Below are 25,680 nucleotides of genomic sequence, written 5' to 3' on the forward strand. Positions count from 1 at the left end.
ATAGACAGGGACAGATTAAAGGCCCTAAACCCTGAAAAGATTTTGGTGCACCCATATATATCTAATTCAAAATATAACTGATAAAAAAACCATGAAATAAAATTTAGTGCCTGGTGTGGTTTGTGGTTCGCCTCAAGTGCCAAAATGTCTTGGGTTGGCCCTACTCTGTCCCCCTGTCCTATGAGCAGAGCACTTCTCTGGCTACATGTCTGCATAAATCAGTTAAGGACACTGAGCAAGATCAGTTAAAAGCAGCAGCTGCACCTCCGTATTTCACAGGACACAGCTTCCTGCTCTTTATGGGACCGAAAGAGATGCTGCTGCTTTGACCCTGAAGTTTGGAGGCCCAAATGAGGCACAGGGAGCTGTTTCTTTTTTTTAACAACAACAACAACAACAACAACAACTTATTGGCATTTTCATTTTCAAAAAACACCGTGTGATTTTACATAACTTTACATTGCCTATAAGGGGACCCAGGTGGCGCTGTGGGTTAAGCCACAGAGTCTAGGGCTTGCTGATCAGAAGGTTGGCGGTTCGAATCCCCGCAATGGGGTGAGCTCCCGTTGCTCGGTCCCAGCTCCTGCCCACCTAGCAGTTCGAAAGCACATCAAAGTGCAAGTAGATAAATAGGGACCGCTCCGACGGGAAGGTAAACGGCGTTTCCGTGCGCTGCTCTGGTTCGCCAGAAGCAGCTTTGTCATGCTGGCCACATGACCCGGAAGCTGTCTGCGGACAAATGCCAGCTCCCTTGGCCTATAGAGCAAGATGAGCGCCGCAACCCCAGAGTCAGACACGACTGGACCTGATGGTCAGGGGCCCCTTTACCCCTTTACCTTTATATTACCTATATTCTGACTCTCTCGAGTCAATGACTTCCGTCCGTCCCACCCAACTGACTTTCTAACTTCCCATTATAATTTCATCCGCATTTCTCATTCCCCTTATCTACCTTTCCTTTTACTTTGAAATTCCTTATCATTGTAAACAAGTTTCTAATTTTAACTGACAAACCTTTAAGCCAGTCCTGTTAGTGATGTTAAGTGTTTACAATGTCCTTTCAAATAAATAACAAATTTACTCCAGTCTTTTTCAAACTGTTGGTCTCGCTGGTCTCGGATTTTCCCGGACAGTCTTGCTAGCTCTGCATACAGAGGAGGCACAGGGCGCTGTTTCAATGGCTCCGGGGTGATGGCTGGCTGGGAATGGAAGGAATCTTTTCCGGGTCAGCAGCAAATCCTTCACGTCGGGGCATGCCATGCATGTGGCCTCGTTCTCCCAGCGTGGAGGCTGCAGGTTGAATGTTTTAGCATGAAAGACATTGCAAGTCCTAACCTAATTGTGACGCTCCTGCTGTCATATTGAAACAGCCAGAAACCAGCCCATGGATGACGCTAACATACCTTAGCTGTAAATAGAATTTTCATTTTTTATTTTAATTGCCTGATGCAGCTGCTGCAAAGGCGTGCCTGGAGGAGAGAAGCAAAAATGGCGTTTCTCAAGGGGGCAAAGGAAGCGTCATAAGCGGGATCCCTACATGACCCTTGTGTGTGTGTGTGCGTGTGCGCATGCTTCCGGTGAATGGGAGCTTTTCACCAAGCAATTTGGGATGGGATATTTTAATGGAAAACTTGGTACTTCTTGAACCAATATGTGAATAGAAATATAACTATGTTTTGAGATTTGCAGTTCTCTGAATTTTGCAATGCAGTTCTCCAATCAAGCAGTGCAGAATCAGAGCCATCTCAAGCTCGTTTTTTATGCAGTCTTATTAGAATCATAGAATTTTAGAGTTGGAAGGGACCAGGAGGATCATCTAGTCCAACCTCCTGCAATGCGGGAATATGCAGTTGTCCCATTGTTCAGCCCGGACACTGAGGTCCAGCTCCGAGGGCCTTTTGGCGGTTCCCTTACTGCGAAAAGCAAAGTTACAGGGAACCAGGCAGAGGGCCTTCTTGGTGGTGGTGCCCACCCTGTGGAACGACCTCCCATCAGATGTCAAGGAAATAAACAACTATCTGCCTTTTGGAAGACATCTGAAGGCAGCCCTGTTCAGGAAAGTTTTTTTATGTTTGAAGTTTTATTCTGTTTTTAGTGTTCTGTTGGGAGCAGCCAAGAGTGGCTGGGGAAACCCAGCCAGATGGGCGGGGTATGATGATGATGATGATGGTGGTGATGATCGAACCTGCAACCTTGGCTTTATCAGCACCACCCTCTAACCCAGGCATGGGCAAACTTGGCCCTCCAGATGTTTTGGGACTACAACTCCCATCATCCCTAGCTCAAATGCCAGTGGTCAGAGATGATGGGATTTGTAGTCCCAAAACATCTGGAGGGCCGAGTTTGCCTATGCCTGCTCTAACCAGCTGAGCTATGCAGGCTGTTTATTATGTAGTTATAGTGAGTTAGGCCAGGTTTCCCCAACCTGGTGCCCTCTAGATGTTTTTGGACTGGGCCCCTGGGCCCATCTATGATCTGTAAATGCAAGGGAGAGCGGTGGATAGGGGATGGGGATAAGTTAAATCATGTCACGACAGTTGATACTATTTACCCAACACCCTCCAAACTCACAGATTCCAAGAAATCAGCTACGGCACTTAGATTAATCAAGGTAATTATATTCATAGCAATCATTTGGATTCCACGAGCATCGCAGAGGATAAATCAAATTTCTTCCACAGAATATTTTATGCAGTTGAATGCCTGGGGATTACTTCAGCGTCTTCATTCTGTTTGCCCTCCTCTTTGCATGAATTGGAATTGAAAGTCGTGTTGAGGAAGATTAACACTCCTCAAATGCACACCAGGACTTGGCTGCTGCGTCACTGACTTGTTTCCCCAGGGAAAATTCTGCTCTGGGCCAAGACGAGGCCAGCAATGGCTATTGCAAAACATGTCGATTTTGTGACTTGAAGCCGGCTGGCTTCTTGGACGAGTCGGATACTTGTCCACAGCTCTGAATCATTGCTTCTCTGCATCCTTTGCCATGCAAGGAAAAGAGTTCAAGGACACATCCCCAGCCAGACAAAAACACTCAAGAAGGGTGTGGATCTGGGCTGCTGACAGGAGTGAGGCAGCAATAAATCACACCAAGCAAGCTGGAATTAACTCTTTATTAAGGTGTGGAGGACTCCCTGGTCCTAAACGGGGTAACTGTGCCCCTAAAAGACCAGGTGCGCAGCCTGGGAGTCATTTTGGACTCACAGCTGTCCATGGAGGCGCAGGTCAATTCTGTGTCCAGGGCAACTGTCTATCAGCTCCATCTGGTACGCAGGCTGAGACCCTACCTGCCTGCAGACTGTCTCGCCAGAGTGGTGCATGCTCTGGTTATCTCTCGCTTGGATTACTGCAATGCGCTCTACGTGGGGCTACCTTTGAAGGTGACCCGGAAACTACAACTAATCCAGAATGCGGCAGCTAGACTGGTGACTGGGAGCGGCCGCCGAGACCACATAACACCGGTCTTGAAAGACCTACATTGGCTCCCAGTACGTTTCTGAGCACAATTCAAAGTGTTGGTGCTGACCTTTAAAGCCCTAAACGGCCTCGGTCCAGTATACCTGAAGGAGCGTCTCCACCCCCATCGTTCTGCCCAGACACTGAGCTCCAGCGCCGAGGGCCTTCTGGCAGTTCCCTCACTGCGAGAAGCAAAGCTACAGGGGACCAGGCCTAGGTCCTTCTCTGTAGTGGCACCCGCCCTGTGGAACACCCTCCCATCAGAGGTCAGAGAGATAAACAACTACCTGACATTTAGAAAATACCTAAAGGCAGCCCTGTTTAGGGAAGTTTTTAATCTGTGATATTTGATGTATTTTAATGTTTGCTGGAAGCCGCCCAGAGTGGCAGGGGAAGCCCAGCCAGATGGGTGGGGTATAAATAATAAATTATTATTATTATTATTATTTAGCAAAAACAGGATCTGCATAGGAGTGCCAGGCTTAATGAGCAGAGCAAGTCAACTCTGGCAGGTCTTGCCCCCATGAAGTAGTTTCCAAGACTGAAGGTCCCTTACCCCCTACAGATGCCTAGGTCCCCTCCTTATCTCCCACTTCGCCATGAAGCTCGCTGGGTGAAACCTTGGGCCAGTCACTGCCTCAGCCTGACCTACCTCACAGGGTTGTTGTGGGGATGAAATGAGGGGAGGGAGAACCATGTACTGTATGCCACTTTGGGCCCCTTGGAGAAAAAAAGTGGCCTGTAAATGCAATAAATAAATAAATAACAAATAAATAAACTACCACAAGGAAACAAAAGAGCAAACAAAAAACCCAGTGTCACCTGGTGAGAGCCTGAAGGGCTAGGCAGAGAGACCTGGAGGTCTCTGACCCTGTTTTCATTCATAAAAATCCAAGATTGATTAACATACAGACCTCCATTTTTGATGTGAGTCACAGTGAGGCTTTCGGTTGCAATTGCTTCCACTTATAGCAACATTGGGCTGGGGGCGGGGGCGGAGAGAGGCGAGGAGCACAAACACATCTTATTTATCCCTCCAACATGCCATCAGTGTCAATCAGCAATAACAAACGAAATTGCTGTTGGCCCCCCTGGGCTGCTAAGTGAATGAACTGCGAGGGAGGTGGGCGTGGAAGGTTGTTTTTGTGTGCGGTGAAATCTTCTCTCTTTCAAAGACAGGCATCTCCTCTCCACTTAACAGTTTGTGCAGGTAACAGAGGCGCCAGAAAGAGTGGAGAGGGCAGGGTGACTTCATGTTGTCACAGGGCCAAAAAGAGCCAAACAGGATCAGCTGTAAAAACAGCTCGGGATCAGGGCCAGATTTCGGTTTGATGAGGCCCTAAGCTACTGAAGGTAATAGGGCCCTTTCTATGTCCACCTGTCCTTGGTCAACAACAAATTGCTGCTGTTTTTTTATGTTGAATATATGCTATATGGTAATTTATGGGCCTAATAGGTATCTAAAGCCATTTGCACATGTTGCCCTGCAACCAGTCCATGCAGAATGTAGGCATCCTGTATATAGAAATGAGCAAGCTGGTGATATTTTAGGGAGCAGGCGGGGCCCATTACTTACATCATAGGAGCCGACGCAACACAAAACACTGTTGCTGTATGTAGGTTTTATTTTGTTTTGTTTTTATCTTATATTTTATAATATATCCTTTAAATGTTTTTTGGGGGAGAGAGTAGGGCCCTAAGCTATAGCTTGTTTAGCTTATACGTAAATCTGACACTGCTCGGGATATTGGCTTTGCTGTGCAGGAAAGAAAGACGCACAGGTTTTCCCCAAACCTCCATAGCAACCTACGAAGCTGCGTTATATGCGGCCAAACCTTTGGCCTATCGAGCTCAGTGTTGCCTGCACTGACTGGCAGCTGCTCTCCAGGTTTTTGGCAAGGAGTCTTTCCATAGCTGCCAAGTTTTCCCTTTTCTCACGAGGAAGCCTATTCAGCATAAGAGAATTTCCCTTAAAATAAAAGGGGAGAACTTGGCAGCTATGAGTCTTTCCCAGCCACTACTTAGAGATCCCATTGGGGATTGAACCTGGGACCTTCTGCATGCAGAGCAGATATTCTACCACTGAACTGCTCCCCTTCCTGTAAAAAACAGGAATATAGGAGGTTCATCTTTCTCCCACACTGACTGGCAGCCGTTTCCAGGATTTCAGACTAGAGACATTCCCAGGCCTACCTGGAAACACCACTGGGGGCTGTTGAACCTGGGACTTTCCACGTACAAAGCATACACCCCTTGCTGAGCTAGTCTGTTGGCATCTGTCTGTCTTGGGAGAGTTACAGCGCCTGCTGTGGCTGTAGAGATCGATACAGGAGAGACATATTTTGTTGCAGCTGGGGAAAATGAAGGCATCTGGTGGTCTGACATTTCTTTCTCTCTGTGCTCCTCCCAGTGGTCATTCGTCCTCTGGTCACTGCTATGAATGCACAATGAGTCTGTCTCCATGTGCTGTCGTCATCAGCAAGGGATTTTCACACGGCGGGGTTGAGGATGTCAGCCTTCATATCACGTTTGCAGACATCTTTGTAGCACAGAGTTGGTCTGCCAACAGGCAGGATGCCCCACCAGGAGGTGCCGTCAGGAGGGGAACCTACCGTAGGACCTTCTGCCTCCAAAGCAGGAGGGTCATAAAGGTAAAGGGACCCCTGACCATTAGGTCCAGTCGCAGACGACTTTGGGGTTGCAGTGCTCATCTTGCTTTATTGGCCGAGGGAGCCGGCGTACAGCTTCCGGGTCATGTGGCCAGCATGACTAAGCCGCTTCTGGCGAACCAGAGCAGCGCACGGAAATGCCGTTTACCTTCCCTCTGGAGCGGTACCTATTTATCTACTTCCACTTTGACGTGCTTTCGAACTGCTAGGTTGGCAGGAGCAGGGACCAAACAACGGGAGCTCGCCCTGTCGCAGGGATTCGAACCGCCGACCTTCTGATCGGCAAGCCCTAGCCTCTGTGGTTTAACCCACAGCGCCACCCCGCATCCCATCTGCCTCCCTTCTGCCTCCAAAGCAGGAGGGTCATAGTGAGGACCAAAGGAAGAAATGAATGATGCAATGAATAATAAAATGCATATGCAGAGCATTCTTAACCATGTCTACTCACTGGGATTTGCTCCCAGGTAAATAAGGTTACGATTAGAGCTGAAATGAAGCCGGTCCTTTGCTGGATCCACAAAGGATGAGGCCTGGGCCTCTGTGCCTCATCTCTGGAGCTGAACTGACCTCTGCTGGTCTCTGAAAGTAATAGAGAAGAATCCCAGCCCCAGTCTTCTTTTCAATCCACTTTGCAGCCCGGGTTTTTAAGCAGAGGTTGGGTCATGCATCTGTCTTGGATGCTTCAGTTGAGATTCCTGCATTGCAGGGGGCTGGGCTGGATGGCCCTCGGGGTCCCTTGCAGCTCTACCATTCTACGATTCAACCTGTTCCCATAGAAACCTAGGAAGTCAGACCAGTGGTCCACCCTCCTCAGTGTCATCTATAGTGACCAGCAGTGGTTCTCTGTGGTTTCTGCCAGAGGTCTCTAACCTGGATGTGCCACTGGGGAATGAACCTGGGACCGTCTGCATGCAGAGCAGGTCTCCACCCTCCACCACTGACCCACGGCCCACCCCTATGTAAGCCCCACAGGGCTCAGTGGGGCTTATTTCCAAGCCAAAGTGGAAGGCAGGGGTGCCAACTTGAATGAAATATTGGGTGGGGGTACGCACTGCCCTGCAAAACAGATGATACGTTTTGCAATTTTACCCAGGATCTTTGTTTCCTTGTGGCTCTTACATGTTTTTTGCTCATGTAACATTGTTTAGATATGTGTAATTACAGTACTTAAAATGTGGAAATACGTTGGAATGGTAGTAGCATATTAGTAGCAGTGTTGTTGCATTTTTAAGTTTGTAGTCTGTGTGTTTTTTCTTATATTGATTCTTTTTTGTTGCGATTTGCAAACAGCTGTTGAAGTATAAAGTGGCATGTAAATTAACTGACTAAAACCACACAGTCACAAAGCTTACTGGCTGTCTTTGGGTTTAACCACTTATCTCTTTGCCTCTCCTACCTCACAGGGTTGTTGTGAGGTTTAAAAAGTGGAGCGCTTGGACTGCCTGAGCAACTTGGAGGAAGGGCAAGAGAAAAATGTAAAGATAAGATTGTAGAGAGAGAAGCCAGGGTGATGACCTTGGGCCAGTCACTGCCTCTCAGCCTAACCTCCTCAAATTATCCTGGACCTTGCAGTTTACTCCTCAGAATTACAAACCCCAGCAGCCCTTGAAGAACCAAAGTGCCTAGGATTCCCTTAGGGAGAAAACATGTGCTTTAAAGGTTTGGTGTGTAGGCTCCTTGCAGGCAGAGACCTTTGTTGTCGCAGTACACACTGCATATACACAAAGCTGGTGCTTGGCGATTTTGTTTAGTTTCTTATAATGCTTATTAAATTTTCTGTTTTACAATTTAGACTATTCGTTGAAACAACCTTAGAATATCAAAAATCTTCCCTTCTTCTCCTTCCATGGTTCATTTTGCATAACATAAATCCCTGCAAATTTAAATAAACTAAACCATTCAATATTCCATTCTTAAAGGTAAAGGTAAGGTAAAGGGACCCCTGACCATTAGGTCCAGTCGTGACCGACTCTGGGGTTGCGCGCTCATCTCGCATTATTGGCCGAGGGAGCCGGCGTATAGCTTCCAGGTCATGTGGCCAGCAGGACAAAGCCGCTTCTGGCAAACCAGAGCAGCACATGGAAACGCCGTTTACCTTCCCGCTGTAGCGGTTCCTATTTATCTACTTGCATTTTGACGTGCTTTCGAACTGCTAGGTTGGCAGGAGCTGGGACCAAGCAACGGGAGCTCACCCCGTCACAGGGATTCGAACCGCCGACCTTCTGATCAGCAAGCCCTAGGCTCAGTGGTTTAACCACAGCGCCACCTGGGTCCCTGTATTCCATTCTTACATCAGCCAAAACTTATTTACACTGTTGAATTTATCTTAATGCTGCCAACATTTTGAAATGTACACAATCACCCCCATAAATTCAATAAACATTTTCCAATCTTCTTTAAACATTTGTTCTTCTTGTTCTCTTGTTCTGTATGTTAGTTCCACAAACTGCACATATTCCATCGGTTTAAGTTGCCATTCTTCTTAAGTTGGGACCTCACTCGTTTTCCATTTTGGGGCTAACAAAACACAGGCCGCAGTAGTGGCATACATAAATAACTTTTTTGACACCTGTGAAACACCCCCCCCAATTCATTAGTGATTTTGTACCCTAGACAAGGCTAACTACTTATACATCCACACCCAATTGCTAACAAGACTCTGAAATCTCAGGGTCATGGGTTCAAGCTCCAAGTTGGGCAAAAGATTCCTGCATTACAGGTTGAACTAGATCCCTTCCAACTCTACAATTCTATGAATCTATCAGTGCTGGATTGAACCCTGGGGAGGCCCCATGGCTGTCAAAATCTTGCCCCCCCCCATTATCTCCCAAGACGTTTTTTATTTTACCAGCCAACAATTGCAATAAATCAATTTAGATCCATTGTTGCAGGGCCACTACTCAGTAATCCGGCACTGGATTCTATAGAAAACAGCAAGCACAAAAGTAGAAACCGCTCGGTTTATTTTAAATGACCAGCATAAGAAATACAAGAAACACATGTGGATTCTAGAGACATAATTTTAAAAAGCGCTGTGAAAATGCTTTTTTTTAAAAAAGCGTTTTGAAAAATATGTTGATTTTTGCCATAAGCTCACCACTGCAGTCTAGTGTCACTTTTGTATAATGCACTTAAAACGTTTTATTCGCAGCTGTACAGCTAGAAACAGAAGTGTAGATACCTGTCTTAAAAGCAAGTGTTCCAGCACACAAACCATCGGGGGTCATGGGCTGATCTCGTGGTTGTGTTCTTAAAATTCAAGTCTCTTATTAAAAGTTCCAGGGGCGCCAGCATCTCACTTTGCGCGCCTTTCCCTCGGCAATGCTTGGGTATATATTCCCCTGATCCACAGCGGGTCAGAATTCGGAGGCGACGCGCCCTGGTCCGAGGGGCGCGCCAGGCTCCAAAGTGAGCCCCGGGGAGACGGCGCCGCGCCTCCACCGGGCCAGCAGATTGCGCGAGGACTCCGCCAGCCCCAATCCGAGAAAGAAGCAAGCTCTCCCCGGGCCTGACTCATGAGTAGGCAAGCTTTGCAGGACCCACCTCCCCCGGGCTGCTGCCATCCTGCGCGAGGCAGCGAGCAGCCGATGCGCCCGCGCGGAGCCTAGCGAGGGGAAATCCGTCGGGCTACAGGCAGAGAGCTTTTATTTCTCCACCGACGAAGAGGCGGGCCGGGGGCGGTCTCAGCACCGGGTGTGGCTGTCCCCCCCCCCCCCGCGAAGCCTCCCAAAACCTCCCGGCGCTTCCTCGACGGCCCAACAAGCCCAGCGGACACCGCAGAGCAGCTCCACCCAGCTAAGGCAGGTAAGTTCAGACGTGGCGGCCGCCAACGCAGCTCTGTGCGCCTCTTTCTCTCCACTCGCTAACGAAACTGCGGGATCCTCCCGACCTGGGCTCGCTTTCTGCCAATTTCTGTCCCTGGGGGGTCCCGTGGGTTTAGGGCAGGTGGGTCGGAGCAGCCTCAGCGACAAAGCCCCCTAGACGGGAGTGGCCGCACGCAGAAACCTGCGGCAGGGAGTCTTCTTCGCCAAAGCCTCAAGGCGCGTCGAGTAGTCCCAGGCTTGGGGGCGAGGGGGGCGCGGGTGGGAGGCGGAGGAGAAGAGGCTCGCAGAGATGAAATTGATGGACGGGGAGGGGCTCTAAATGTGGGACACGAGACAAGTACACGCACCCGGACCAGGGCGGGGCAACCAGCCTGGGACTCCGCGTTTGGGTACCTCGCGGCAGCATATCCCCCGTCGAGTTTTTCAGGGCTTGCGGCAGAGAAACTCGATCCTTTCCTAGCTTTCTGAGGAGTGGGACCCACCCACCTGGAAGTTTAAGGCCCCCCTTTGCCAAGCTAAAGCCGCAGGGGGTTTTAGCCCAAAAGATTATGGATGGAGGGGACCCAGTTTGGCAAAGGCAGCTCGAGGTGGTTGGGTTTTATTTATTTATTTATTTATTTTGTCGTCGTCGTCCCCCCAACTTAGGAGGGCGGTTGGGGGGGGCGACTTCGGGGCTTCCTCCCAAGCCCAGCAGTCGTGTTTGTTTGTTTGTTTGTTTGCTTGCTTGCTTGCTTGTTTGTGTGTGTGTGTGTGTCTCTAGGCTGCTAGCCTCTTCTCCACGCCTTCCAATTTTGCATCTGGTCATGGATGTGCCAGATGGCCAGGCAGTTTAATTGCCAGTACCTTCTGAGGGCAGCGAGGAGTTCATTAAGGGGAATAACGAGAGCCTGACCTTAGACTTGTTGTAGTGGCTCTCCTTTGAACAGGCTCTGGGATCTTCAGCAGGGGTTTGGGGGGCGGGCGGGGAGGGAGTTAAACGAAGACTGCCAGGTGAACTCCTCTCCTTTTTCTTTTGGGAAGACGCTCCTCTTTCTCTCCAACAACAAGGGGAAAGGAAGGGGGGGGATTGTGAAACTTAAGCGCTGGTGTGCAATAGCTCTCGGTTTCTGCTGGATTTGGCAGCCCTTGCCCCAAGTGCACTTGGCTGTGACTCTTCTCTTGGCTAATGCTCTTCATGTTTCCGAGCAGAGGAAGCTGCCTGTTTTAGAAACCAAGGCTGCCCACGCACCACGTATTTAAAGCACACCCACCCACCCGAGAAAAGAACCATGGGAACTGTAGTTTGTTAAAGGTATGGGGAGTTGTAGTTCTACTGGGAGGGGTAAGCTACAGTTCCCAAGATTTGGGGTAGGGGGCTGCTTTAAATGTATGAAATGTACGCCTTGACCCATCTAATTGGACTGTTGATCCATCCTGTCAACTGACAGTGGCTCCCTGGTGTTTCAAGGCAATTCATGGGCAGAGTTAACCAGTGGAACTCCCTCCCACAGGAGGCAGCGATGGCCACCAACGAGATGGCTTTAAAAAGAGACAAATTCACGGAGGAGAGAGCTGTTGGTGGCTACTAGCTAGGATGCCTGACCCGCTGGGAGCCTGAGGGCCCCATTCCTGCCCCTCTCCACCTGGCCAGGGTTGGGGGGGGGCTGGCAGGCTTCATAAGAACTGCTGCTGCCCAGCAAGGACTGGGGTATTTGGGGGGGGGAGTTTTGTCGGGAGTTATTGCTGTTATTGATAATGTTTTTTTGTATCTTTATTTTTATGTGGAAATTGTTCAGTTTGGTTATGTAGTTTCTGATGTGTTTTATTTATTTTTATAACTACTTTGCTATGTTTGTAACTATGAAAATCTTTTCATATTGTAAGCCACCTGTTTTAACTGTGGAAAGGCGGCATACAAATAAAATGGTGAAGATGATGATGCCTGTGCTCTGCCTCCACCTTGAAGGCAGCAGTGCTTCTGAATCCTAGCTGCTGGAAACCACAGGAGGGGGGAGAGTTGCTCTTGTGCTCAGATCTTGCCTTGGCATCATAGCTGCCAAGTACCCCGTTTTCCCCGGGAAACCCCCGTTTTTACTTACCGTTTCCCGGTGGTCCCCCGTATCACTTCGTCTCCCGTTTTTCTCCGTTATTGTCTCCTGCCGGTGGCCATTTTTTTCCTTTCCGATTTGCCCTTCTATGGGCACCAAAAATGGCCACCGCCAGCTTCAAAAGTCACATCTACACATGTCCGGAAGTGCATAGACGCGACTTCCAGTGTCGGCGGCGGCCATTTTTGGTGCCCATAGATGGGCAGAGCGACACTGGAAGTTGCGTCGACGCACTTCCTGACATGCATACAAGCGACTTTTAAAGCCGGCGGTGGCCATTTTTGGTGCCCATAGAAGGGCAAAGCGACACCGGAAGTTACGTCGACGCAACTTCCGGTGTCACATGGCTGCCGGTCCTGGATTCTGCAGTCCGGGACTTGGAAGGTAAGCTTGGCATCTAGTTGGCCCCTGTGAGAACAGGATGCTGGGCTAGATGAGCCATTGGCCTGATCCAGCAGACTCTTCTTACATAGGTATCCAGTGATCACACCTGGGACCTTCTGTGTGCAAACCTACCTTTGTACTATGCAGTCTTAGAAACTCGGATATATAACCTAGGTGCCAAATGGCTCCTGAAACCAGGTTCACAGTCGCCAAAACTGAATGTCTAGAATGATGCCATTTTGGGGCCAATGCGACTTTTTGGCTCCTGAAATTCATTCTGATTGTGCAGATAAAATAGAACTTATAGAATTCTACAGGATGAGGAATTAGTGTATGAAAATAGTCCAGATCCAGGGATCCCCAGGCAGGGGCCTCCAGACAGTGGAGACGTCGGGCACCATCCTTGCACTCGGGCATCTCCACTTGGTTGTAAGCGGCCGATAGCCAGGGGCAAAATGCGCCTGGCAAATTTCGAACGCTGCTGCTATGGCCTTTAGCCCATGGTTGAGCCTTAGAAATTCACATTGGTGAGCAGAAGCTGAGCAATGGACCCATTTTCTTTAAGCACACTACGCCAGTGTGGTGTAGTGGTTAAGAGCGGTGGACTCATAATCTGGTGAACCGGGTTCGCATCTCCACTCCTCCACATGCAGCTGCTGGGTGACCTTGGGCTAGTCACACTTCTCTGAAGTCTCTCAGCCTCACTCACCTCACAGAGTGTTTGTTGTGGGGGAGGAAGGGAAAGGAGAATGTTAGCCGCTTTGAGACTCCTTTGGGTAGTGATAAAGCGGGATATCAAATCCAAACTCTTCCTCCCCATTGTAATTGTTGTTTTCCCCCCAGTTTGTGGGCTGCTGGGAGGGTCCTGCTCCTTGGAGAACCAACCCCCAAAAAAGTATGGGCAGAGGGAAGCTGAGTCATATGTAATTTCTGAAGGAGCCTTGTGCAACAGAAACCTTTTCTCTGCTGAGCTGCCTCTTATAATCTCTTCCGAGCATTAGTGGTTGTGCTACTGTGAATCATTCCAGTTCCGTCCACCCCGTTCTTGTAACCAAGGCAGGGAGCAGGTGCCTTGTGTTCTGAAAGATAGTTTTGTCCAGCTCTGGCTTGACTTGAGATATGTCCAAATTCATCAGTTCAAGGGTGAAACAAAATCTGAATGCCTCTGTTTACCAAACAGGCTGAACAGCTTAGAACAGTGGCTCCCAAATGTTTTCATGCCGCCATTCTCTTGGTTCCGTAAACTCACCCCCAGTGCCCCTTACCCTATAAAAAGCAGTATTGAAAATGACCCATTAAGGAAGGTGATGTTATGGACTGGTTGGACGCAGAAGGGTGGAAGACACCAGCTGGGGAAGACACCCAAGGGAAAAAGGCTCAGAGCCCGGGGAGTGTTGGTGGGAGTGTTGGGGGGGGGGGAGAGAGGAAGTGTTGGAACCTAAAAGGGTAACAGGGCTTAGTGAGCAGGAAGAGGCTGTGGCAGCTGAAGCTGGAGAGGAGGGGCGGGCAAAAGGCTGGGAAGATGCAGGCTGCTGAAGAAGCCATGGAATCCCCCCCCCCGCTGTGGCCAGCTCTCCCAGTACCATCGGAGGTATGAAGAGGGAGAAGCAAAGACAGACATGCTAGCACAGTCTCAGATTGCTTGGGGAAAACCCTGGAGAAGGAGGATCTTTAGGGAGCAATGGGAAGGAAGGCAGAGAGATTCAGTCCTCACAACTGTTTCATTGTTGTTGTTTGTTGTCGTTTAGTCGTGTCTGACTCTTCGTGACCCCATGGACCATAGCACACCAGGCACTCCTGTATTGCACTGCCTCCCGCTGTTTGGTCAAATTCATGTTCGTAGCTTCGAGAACACTGTCCAACCATCTCGTCCTCTGTCGTCCCCTTCTCCTAGTGCCCTCCATCTTTCCCAACATCAGGGTCTGTTTCATTAGGCTGAGATTTACTGGGAAGAGTTGCTGTGCTTACTAGGCCTGAGCTGTTTTATTTCCTTGAATAAAGAATTAATTAAAAGAATTAAGTTCACCGACACTTTGTGAGTTACCGTTCACCTGCTTCCGACGCCCACCCTGACAGATAATAACACGATAAAACGTAAAGAAGTAAAAATAAATGGCACATTTATTCAAAATCCAAACTATTTATTGTAATTATTTCAATGAAATTAATGAACTTTATCCAGTGACACCAGCTTTTCAGAGTCTGGTAGTCAGTTGCACATCCAGTGCCCCCCCCCGCCACCCACTTGCCTCTTAGTCTGTCCCCCCACAAGTATTCCCGCTGCCCCCCAAGGGGTGGTACTACCCAGTTTGGAAACCACTGGCTTAGAAGAAGGAAGGAAGGAAGGACTTGATGGGGGCGCCATGCAAAATTGGGACACCTCCACCAAAATTGGTAGCTTGGAAGACATTCCAGGGAGGGTTTTTGAAAAATGAATTGGTTGCTAGTGAGTAGCAGTCATGAAAGTTGTTTGTTCTCAATAGCTTTTTTTTTTAAAAGGACATTCAATTCTTCCTGTTGCACATTCAAGGATGTGGCAATTTTCTGTGTTGCAAAGCACAGAACAGTTTGAGAAAGCTGAGACGCCAGTGCCCAGATTGTATTTGTCAGCAAAGGATTGCTTCTCCAAACTCTTATTTTTGTGTGGAACTTTTCCAGTACAGTGAGTGTGGACGGAACACAGCCTATGGAAAGCTACAACAGTAGTTAAAAATGCAACCAATTTTATTTTGGATACTGTAGAGCCCTGAACTGGGCAACCTTCAAGCTGTTATTATTTCCTTTAGCCGCAGGTCGGTAGCTGTGCTGGTCTGCCGTCGAAACAAAATAAAAAGAAAATAGAAAAAGAAAATATCTGAAGAAGTGTGCATGCACACGAAAGCTCATACCAATGACAAACTTAGTTGGTCTCTAAGGAACGTTTCTATTTTATTTCTATTTTATTTTACAGTATTTCTATTTTATTTATTTTATTTCTATTTTATTTCTTTAGCCGGTTAGCCAGATTCTATAATGCTCTTGGTGGAGGGGGGGGGGGAGGCAGGAGATTGGGATTGGGATGTAAGGTTGGCATACCTCATCTGTGGGTAGGAACATAGAGTGTTGCTTGAAACTGAGTCATGCCATTGACTCAGAGCTTGGTATTGTCCGCACTGACTGGCAGCAGCTGTGCAGGGATTTTGGCAGGGGCCTCTTTCAAGCCCTTCCCGGAGATGTCAGGGATTAAACCCAGGACTTTCTGCCATGGATGCTTCAGTTGAGATTCCTGCATTGCAGGGGGTTGGACTAGATGACCCTCGGGGGGCCCTTCCAACTCTACAGTTCTATGATTCTTCATCGGAAACAGATGCTCCGCAGGCTTACAGTTGGACAAAACCTGCACTGGAGACCTGTTCCTCTTCCTCCTTGGGCTTGTCTTTTTGCTGCTGAGCTGAGATTGGCATAGCTAGTTGACGGCAAGCTCTGTCCGTGCCCAGCTTGGCCCCGAGTGGATCTCCTGTCATCTGAGACTCGGAGGCTATCCTGGCGCTTGTGCCAGTTTTGCGTTTGTTGATAGGCCTGCATTCATGCTGCTCTGAAAGCTCCTTTTGTGTCCTGGGTGCCTGGGATATTAATGCTGTGTTTTAAAAACAAGAATGATTCCCACCCCGTCCGCCGCCGATCTACTTTCTGAAAATGAGCTTTCCTGGAATTGCAAGTGATGCTGAGGATGTTTGTGAAGCAGGCAGTTAGGAGGGCATTGCCACTAATCAGTAGGGGCTGGGGTTCACATCCACAGTCGTGATCCCTTTTGGGGCATCTCAGGCAGTGTTAGAAATTAGCCAGGTGCCAGGTGCGTTTTGAGACTGGCGGGGGACCAATTGTGACCATGCAGAGATCTCTGAATGCCAGGTTGGCAATGTTCATCTCCATCTGGCTGGCTCCTTCAGCTTTCTTAAGCAGGTCAACAGAAGAGCTTGCAGCTTCCTTGATATAATAATAATAATAATTTATTATTTATACCCCACCCATCTGGCTGGGTTTCCCCAGCCACTCTGGGCGGCTTCCAACAGAAAAATAAAACACAGTAATCTGTTGTTGTTTAGTCGTTTAGTCGTGTCCGACTCTTCGTGACCCCATGGACCATAGCACGCCAGGCACTCCTGTCTTGCACTGCCTCCCGCAGTTTGGTCAAACTCATGTTCGTAGCTTCGAGAACACTGTCCAACCATCTTGTCCTCTGTCGTCCCCTTCTCCTAGTGCCCTCAATCTTTCCCAGCATCAGGGTCTTTTCCAAGGATTCTTCTCTTCTCATGAGGTGGCCAAAGTATTGGAGCCTCAGCTTCACGATCTGTCCTTCCAGGGAGCACTCAGGGCTGATTTCCTTAAGAATGGATAGGTTTGATCTTCTAGCAAAACCTATTAATCTATTAAACCTAGTAATCTATTAAACATTAAAAGCCTCCCTGAACAGGGCTGCCTTCAGATGTCTTCTAAAAGTCTGGTAGTTGTTTTCCTCTTTGACATCTGTTGGGAGGGTGTTCCACAGGGCAGGCGCCACCACCGAGAAGGCCCTCTGCCTAGTTCCCTGCAACTTGGCTTCTCGCAACGAGGTGTTATGAAAAATGTACCCCAAAATGCGTTGCCTTTTAAGAAGGACAGACGCGGGTCGGAAGCTCCAAAATTTGCACTAAGTTCAGCTCCGCCGGGAAAATGACAGAGACCACACGATGCTGTCAGGAAAAACAAACTGATCCCTTTATTGCAGAATGCAAAGCTACAGCTGTAGGGTCCCTGCCTCTGGAAAGAAGGAAGGAACCCCGGGAAATGGTGAAGTCCCCCTATATACCCTCCTGTTCATGCATGGAAATCTCTGGACTAGGAGGGAGGGGGAGACAAGGGCGACGGGTGGGAGATCGGATTAGCTGGGTGCGGAGATGACTTCTCCTTTCAGATGGAGAGATGTCAATCTCTCTTCTCCTGTCGTTGATGGTGCTCCCTGTTGTTTGGCAGGAAGGGCAATCAGTCGAGATGGGTGCAGAGGTGGGGCAGTTCCTGGCGATTTCCATGGGGTGGAAGTCCGCCCGGCAGTGTTTTCCTCCAGGCCATGGAAGGGTGGGCTACGTTGAGGATGGCAATTTATTTGAATAAAGTTGTTCCAGCTAATCCCTCTATTGTCCGTGTGTCCTTGAATGGGTATAGGGTGGTAGTAGGGCAAGGTTCAGGTGGGTTGGGATCATACAGGGTTCATACAGAAAATATACCTGGAAAACATACCTAATGCAGGGATTTCTAATTAAAAGGTAGCAGTCCTGACATATACAGTTCTAAGATATAAAACAGCAATTCTAATACAGAGGCAGCGGATAGAGATTTCATGGTAAGAGAACATATAATAGGCTGTATTATTAACTTGAGTAGAAAAGGTTAACTTTGGATTTGGGCGGTTTCCCCCCCCCTTCTTCTGGAAACATTGTTTTGTTCTGGGCGGAGGGGAGGTGGAGAGGGGAAATGTGTGAGTTTATGCTAACTGTTGTGCATATGCAGATCCTTAAGCCTTCCTTCAGGCAGGGTCGAGTCCTAGCTGGAGGGGTGGGGAGACAGGGAAGATGGCATTGAACAGGATTCTGGGTATTGCAGCTGTCAAATTCTGTCACCCCTCTCTGTTCATTAATAATGGTGTCCTGCAAACCCCCCCCCCCCAATATGATTTTATAACAATTTTATAACAGAGGGAACCGCCAGAAGGCCCTCGGTGCTGGACCTCAGTGTCCGGGCAGAATGATGGAGGTGGAGACGCTCCTTTGGGTATACTGGACCGAGGCCATTTAGGGCTTTAAAGGTCAGCACCAACCTTGACCGTCGAACCTGCTATGGGTCTCGTCCGCCCAATCTGCTGGAGCCTGTCTTCGCATGCAGGGGAAGTCCCTAACACACACTGAGGGTTTGAGGCCAATTGGGACCCCTCACCTGGTTTAGCCAGCTAGTTGAAGCTGTTCCCAAGGTGTGGCCGCTGACAGCTTCCAGGAGCCACAGGTGAGAGCTGAGTGCAGTGTGGGGGCCAAAGGTGGACAGACTACTCCAGATGGAGCATAATGTGTCCCCCACCAGAGGTGCTACCCCTCCCCTAACACCTCATAAGAGCTGTACACTGATTTAAATGTCAAAATAGCAGCATTTGCCAAGGTCACCTCTCAGGTGGGTACCATTGTCATTATAAGAGAACAAGGGAAGTGTTCATGGTGTGTTCCAGCACCTCTTTTTCTAGAATAGCTATTATTATTAAATTTGTATACCACCCTTGATCTAAAGATCACAACATAAAAATGCAAAATGAGAACACAAAATACGTAATAAAATAAAAGCAAACCAATAACCCCCCCTCCCACAAACACATTTAAAAGGGCATAGGGTGTTAGTCACCTCAAGCTTGGGTTATAGAGAAACATTTTTTGCCTGGCACTTAAAGGTATCTAAGCAGCTCTGGGAGATGAACTTTGCTCTCCGTTAACCTCCTCCTTCGCAGCTGTCAAGGCTGGGGCAAAGCTGCATGGGTTAATGATCAATCGCCTTATCAACGGGGCAGATCCTGCATCTTGCTACTGGCCTGGGTGTGGCTCACCTTGGCCAAAGTTATCATATGACGTCCTCATAACTTTTGCTCATGACGAGGGTGAAGGAACAGCTCTGTGTCAAAAGAGTTTCTCAGGGGTGGGGAAATGTTTTTGGCCCGTCCGGGCAGACCTTTAGCTTTCCCCCACCCACAGGCCAAACTTTGACAGGTGGGATGAGTCACCTACCGGCCAATCACCTGGTTGTCATCCATGATGTCAGGTGACTGATAGGTGGGTGATCCCACCCACCTATTAGAAGTTGATCCATGGGGTATCTGGGGGGTGGGGTGGGGAAGCAACACCAAGCAGGTTTGGACTCTGCTCACAAGCTGATGAAGGGAACCTCCAGTCCCGATCCCTGCAGTGATTTGCGTTGCCAGCAGATTCCACACACGGAGCATGCTGGCAGAACAGCACCCAGCAGGATTAAACCCACTCCATTGGCTGATGGGCAGGTGGGTGTGTTATCACATCCCCCAATCATTGAGCGGCTTCTTTCCAAGTCCTCCTTTGGGCGAGTCTTTCAGAGATGAGTTGGGTGTTGAGCACAGGGGGCTTTTTAGTGGTGGCTCCTCATTTCTCGCTTGGTGTCGAATTCTCTTTCAATGCCGTGCAAAGCCCCTCTCCCCATATCCTCCGATATTTAAGACATTTATATACTCTGGTGGCCTACATGCCAATAAACCATGCTGGGAACAAAGCAATTAAAAAAATCTCCATAAAACCCAACGGAAGCCTGAACGCTGCTGCTTTTAAAATGCCTGGAGGAAAGTCCATCAGGGAGGTGGCTTGTCTAATCTCAGTTGTGAGGAAATTATTTTCCTTACTTATTCTTCTAGGCCTGTTGACACTTGGGCTGTTTCAGTAATTTCCAGTTAAACAGAAGGGCAGGATATCTAAATACTGTATGATTACACAGTGGTACAGACGCTTCAGGTTACAGACTCCGCTAATAGTACTTCAGGTTAAGAACTTTGTTTCAGGATAAGAACAGAAATCGAATGATGGTGGTGTGGAAGGCCTCATTAGCTAAGGTGGTACCTCAGGTTAAGAACAGTTTCAGGTTAAGAACGGACCTCCGGAACGAATTAAGTTCTTAACCAGAGGTACCACTGTATTCAGGAAGTTGACTTTGCTACGTCAAACACTTTATCCATTTATACCAGCCCTTTCTACGCTGACTTGCTAGCGGCTCTCCAGGGGTTTAGATAAGGGCATCTCTGAGCCCCAACTCATGATTGCTGTGGGGATTGAACCCGGGACCTTCTGGACGCAGGGCAGTTGCTCTGCCTGTGAGCTACAGGCTATTCCCTTGTGCTTTCACTCCTGCGTTTGTTAGGGTTTGAAGGATTGGTTTTTTAAATCTATTGCATTTTAACAGATTTGTGAGATCCCAGAGAGGACTTGCTTAATTAAGAGGTACCTAATAGATACAACAAATAAATTATGTGCCACCGAGACCACATAACACCGGTCTTGAAAGATCTACATTGGCTCCCAGTACGTTTCCAAGGACAATTCAAAGTGTTGGTGCTGACCTTTAGAGCCCTAAATGGCCTCGGCCCAGTAGACCTGAAGGAGCGTCTCCACCCCCATCGTTCTGCCCGGACACTGAAATCCAGCTTTGAGGGCCTTCTGGCAGTTCCCTCCCTTGCAAGATGCAAGGTTACAGGGAACCAGGCAGAGGGCCTTCTCGGTGGTGGCACCCTCCCATCAGATGTCAAGGAAATAAACAACTACTGTACCAGATTTTTAGAAGACATCTGAAGGCAGCCCTGTTTAGGGAGGCTTTTAATGTTTAATCGATTATTTTATTTTTCTGTTGGAAGCCACCCAGAGTGGCTGGGGAAACCCAGCCAGATGGGTGGGGTATAAATAATAAATTATTATTATTATTATTATTATTATTATTATTATTATTATTATTATTAAATGATGAGTAACATGGTTTGGAACTATGGTTGCCTCTTCCATGTGAGCTGCTTTCCTGTTGAGGTCCTTGGTGTTCAGTTTCTGTTAATTGGTTCTCATGGGAAACTTACAGATTCTTGCTTCATACAATTAACTCAAGGCAGTGTCAATTTACTCTTGGCAGAAAGCCAAGGTCTGCCTGGCCTGGAAACTACTCTCTGTTTGGTTAATGACCAGCACTGAACTCTGTTATCTGGGAATGCTAGCACAGTTGTTTCTTGTTGGGTGTTAGGAGTAGGAGTGCTGCGTATGGTTGGGGAGAGAGAGACAGAGAGGATTTATTTTGCTTTGCTTTGTATGCAGAAACTTTGCTGCTTTTATTTTCTTTTAATAAATCCTGTAAATAGTTATTCTGTGTCTAGCCAACTAGTCATTTCCACCTCAACTAGCTTCTGCGCTGTGCAGGAAAACTCTGCTACGTTTGGGCTAAAGCCACTAGAGCTATGCCTGACACTTCAAAATTCTAAGAGTTTGGCAGGTATGTAAGATGAGGAAAAGGCGCCTCTGCTTTGGACACCCATCTAGCCTCCAGAGCACCATTTTTGTATGTTATTATCTGCTTATGAATCACATAATCATTCAGTTGGAAGGGACCCTGAGGGTCATCTAGCCCAACCTCCCCTGCAACGCAGGAATATTTTGGCCCAAGGCGTGGCTCAAACCCAGGACTCCGCGATTTAGAGTCTCATGCTCTCTCTCTCAGCTGAGCTAGTCCAGCTGGCTCTCCTTTATATCCCACCTTTCCTCCTCACTCCAAGAAGAAATGGGGATGGTCTTTGATTAGAATGGCAGCAATTATCGATATTCAGAACCCTCAGAATTTGAAGCATGGGGAAGCAAAAATTTTATAATTTGGCATAATATTTGGTTTAATAGATACATATTTGTATAATTTGGAATAATTGGTTTGATATGATTGATTTGTAAGTGAAAATTTAATAAAAACTGATTATTATTTTTTAAAAAAGAAAGAAATGGGGATGGTCACCAATTTGGATGGCTTCGAAAGATGATTGGGCAGTTTCATGGAGGAGAAAACTATCCAGGATGGCTAAGCTCTGCCTACACAGCTAAAGATTACAGGTAGGTAGCCGTGTTGGTCTGGGTTGAAGTAAAATAAAAAAATTCCTTCAGTAGCACCTTAAAGACCAACTAAGTTTTTATTTTGGTATGAGCTTTCGTGTGCATGCACACTTCTTCAGATACAGTGAAATAGAAGTCCCCAGGCACTTATGTAGAGAAGGGGTGGGGAGGGGTGGGGATAGCTGTTTGACTGATAGCTGTTGATGAGTCGTTTTCGGTCATCAACAGCTATCAGTCAGTCAATCACCCATTTCCACCACCCTTCTGAGTGATCCCCCCTCCCCTCCCCATCCCCACCCCTCCCCACCCCTTCTCTACATAAGTGCCTGGGGACTTCTATTTCACTGTATCTGAAGAAGTGTGCATGCACACGAAAGCTCATACCAAAATAAAAACTTAGTTGGTCTTTAAGGTGCTACTGAATGAATTTTTTTATTTTACACAGCTAAAGGCAGCAATACTTCTGAATACCAATTGCAGGAAACCAGAGGAGGGGAGAGAGCTCTTGTGCTTGGGTCCTGATCCTGGGCTTCCCATTGAGGCATCTGATTGGCCGCATCAAGAAGAGGATGCTGAACTAAAGTAGCCATTGGGTGGCTCCAACACACTCTTCTTATGTTCTTAAGTTAGTGAGGACAGGCGTAGGGACTTTCCGCCGTAAGCAGGCAGATGGAGCAACAGAAACTGCAAGTAGCAATGTGTGAACTGTACAGAAAATAGATTTCGCCCTTGCAGTTACTGTGGGGGGTGATCGGCCCCTGCCTGAATGAAACGATTGTCTTGGTGAGAGCCTGATTTGGAGGGAAAATGTGTCCAAGAGCAAAAACGAAACCCACAATTTTCACTTTGCGGAACAGGTGGCGAGGAGAGGCTGGGGCAGTTTTTTATTTCTGGGGTGGGTTGCTCATTTGGGCTTGGGTTTGTGGCTTGTTTCTTTGGCCCATTCTTCGGGGAATTCCAGCTTCCTTCTCGAATCTTCTGCCTTGTAACTTACTGGGAGAAGTGATTCTTTTACAGCTTCTCGACAAATCGCTTCAGAGAGGGAATAAGCAGTGGAGATGTCTGACCATTTCCCCCCTGTTGGGTTCCTGTCAATCCTAGTTGGGTTTGCATGCCAAATGGATTGCATCCTTGAGGGATCCGGCAAGATCTCGTTGCCGATTCCCTCTCTGTTTTCCTTGTTGGGACACGCTGCCCCTGGGAGGCTCCTTTACCTATGTGGGAACCTGAAAACAATTGTGCCTGGCTATGGATTGATCTCCAGCAGAAATGTTTCTCCTTTTAAGATAACCATGCAAATGCCCACCACTTTATGAAAGACGCTTTTCTCTTTGGCTTCCTTCTTCTTCTGTACCGCATTGATAACCAAACTGCATTCCGTGTATGACACCTTTTCACCTGAGCCACGCCTGTTTGCCCAACACCTGATGTCATAGTTGATGCCTGGCTGAAAATTTGGCTCAGCCAAAGGAAGGTGTGGTTCGGCCAAGACAGCAAAATCTTATGCCAAGTGCTTTCTGGAGCGCTTAGCACGGCACTTTAACCGCAAAGGTCTTGCAAAGAAACGTCGCCTGGTGTCATCGTGATGTCAGGTGACTGACAGCTCTGTTCGCTTGTCAGATTTGATCCACAAGCTGAGGGGAGGGCAATAACCTATGGTCACCAGATTTTTTTCCAATGTATCCGGGGACACTTTTTTTCTTTTTGAAGCTGAGTAGCAACAGGGATGGTGAGGCAAAAGACCCTGGGCCCAAGCACACATGCATATTGTATAAAGGTGCAAAGCCCTTCCACCCTGTGAAACATAAATGCACAGTTTTTAAAAAAACTGGGCAATGGTGCGCCGCCCGCCCGCCTGTAACTCCCAAGCCTTCCTCAATCTCCTGCCTCCTTCCCCCTTTGTTTTGACAGATCGGGGGAGGCTCGGGAATCGCGGGCGGGCGGCTGTTGCCCAGGAGGGGCGCAAGGCGCATGGTTTCTCTCCCACTCAAGGTGCAAAGCCCTTCTTTTGCACCCTGTGAAACATAAATTCACAGAATTTTTTTTAAAACTGTGCAACGCCTGCCTGCCTGAGACTCCCCCGATCTGTCAAAACAAAGGGGGGAGGGGGCAGGATCATAGAATCATAGAATCCTAGAGTTGGAAGAGACCACAAGGGCCATCCAGTCCAACCCCCTGCCGAGCAGGAAACACCATCAAAGCATTCTTGACATATGCCTGTCAAGCCTCTGCTTAAAGACCTCCAAAGAAGGAGACTCCACCACACTCCTTGGCAGCAAATTCCACTGCCGAACAGCTCTTACTGTCAGGAAGTTCTTCCTAATGTTTAGGTGTAAACTTCTTTCTTGTAGTTTGAATCCATTGCTCCGTGTCCGCTTCTCTGGAGCAGCAGAAAACAACCTTTTTTCAGAAACCCATGCTGACATTTAGTGATCACAGAGGAGATCTGTACCGCCGGATGTCCCCGGTTCCCCTTCAGCAGTGGCAGCAGCAGCGAGCAGCGAGCAGCTCCTGAAGCCAGCCAGAGCCAACTGCGCTACCAGGGTGGCTCTAGGCTGCTGAGGCTGCCGCTGCCACGTTTCCCGGGGACAGATTTGCAAATCTGGGGACTGTCCTCGGGAACCGGGGATGTCTGGTAACCCTACCTACAGTAATCAATCCGGCTTGATCCTGTCCCCCACCCCTGCATGAGAATTTTCACAAGGCTGTCCTGGTGTGAACTCTGTTCTCATGCTTTGCAAAGTTTGGTGAAGGTGCAACGAACCACACCTTCCTGCTACTTCTCCTTCCGCTTTGGGTCTGAGTCATGGTGGCTATTGCTGATACTCGTAGTTAGCACTTCCTGATTCAGGGACTTGTGATGAGATAGGACTGCTTTTTGTTGGGGACTGCGGGAAGGAGAGAATCAAACACAGAGACGCCCCTAGATGATTTTTGACATTACAAAAAAACCAGGAACTAATTGAAGTATAGGTGGGTTCCTATGAGGCAAGACACAGTGATAACAGCAAGAACCTTTATTGAACTACAGTGGTGCCTCGACTTACAAATTTAATCCATTCCGAAGGCACCTTCGTAGGTCGAAAAATTCGTAAGTCGAAAAGCGCCATTGGAAACGCGATTTCCCATAGGAATGCATTGGAAATGGAAAAATTTGTAAGTCGAAGCAACCCCATCTAAAAATTCGTAAGTCTAAAACTGCTGCAGTTTCCGTTCGGATGTCGAGAAATTCGTAAGTGTGCGGCCATTTGCCCCATTCATAAGTCGAAAAATTCGGATGTCGAGTCATTCGTAAGTCGAGGTACCACTGTACATAACTGGGAAACGGGGGCAAAGCAACTGCTTATATACATTCCTGAAAGCCTGGGCCACTCCCACTCCCAACATGATTGGCTTTCTAAACTTCCAAGCTGCGAATCACAACTCAGAGCTCAAGGGCCAAGGACAGAGGCCCAAATCCTGAAATGTTCTGTGATTGGGCATCATATATTGAATCAGAACACATGAGCTCAGAATTCTTAGTCCCGACTCAAGCTCAGGCAAACACAGATCACTGAATACATAACACCTAGTTTTTATTAAAGATTTTCTAATGTTGCAAGCAAGCAAATAA

General features: G+C 48.1%; 1 protein-coding gene across 1 annotated transcript in view; it reads left to right on the forward strand.

The window, feature by feature from the left end:
- Positions 1-9,795: 9,795 nt before the first annotated feature.
- Positions 9,796-25,680, forward strand: part of LITAF (lipopolysaccharide induced TNF factor) — a 39,580-nt gene continuing 23,695 nt past the window's right edge. Inside the window, exon 1 of the mRNA XM_035131771.2 lies at positions 9,796-9,929. The gene's annotated coding sequence lies outside the window, so the exon portion shown is untranslated. The remainder of the gene's footprint in view (positions 9,930-25,680) is intronic.

Source organism: Zootoca vivipara, chromosome 14 (genome assembly GCF_963506605.1).
Source record: "Zootoca vivipara chromosome 14, rZooViv1.1, whole genome shotgun sequence".
NCBI classification, from domain to species: domain Eukaryota; kingdom Metazoa; phylum Chordata; class Lepidosauria; order Squamata; family Lacertidae; genus Zootoca; species Zootoca vivipara.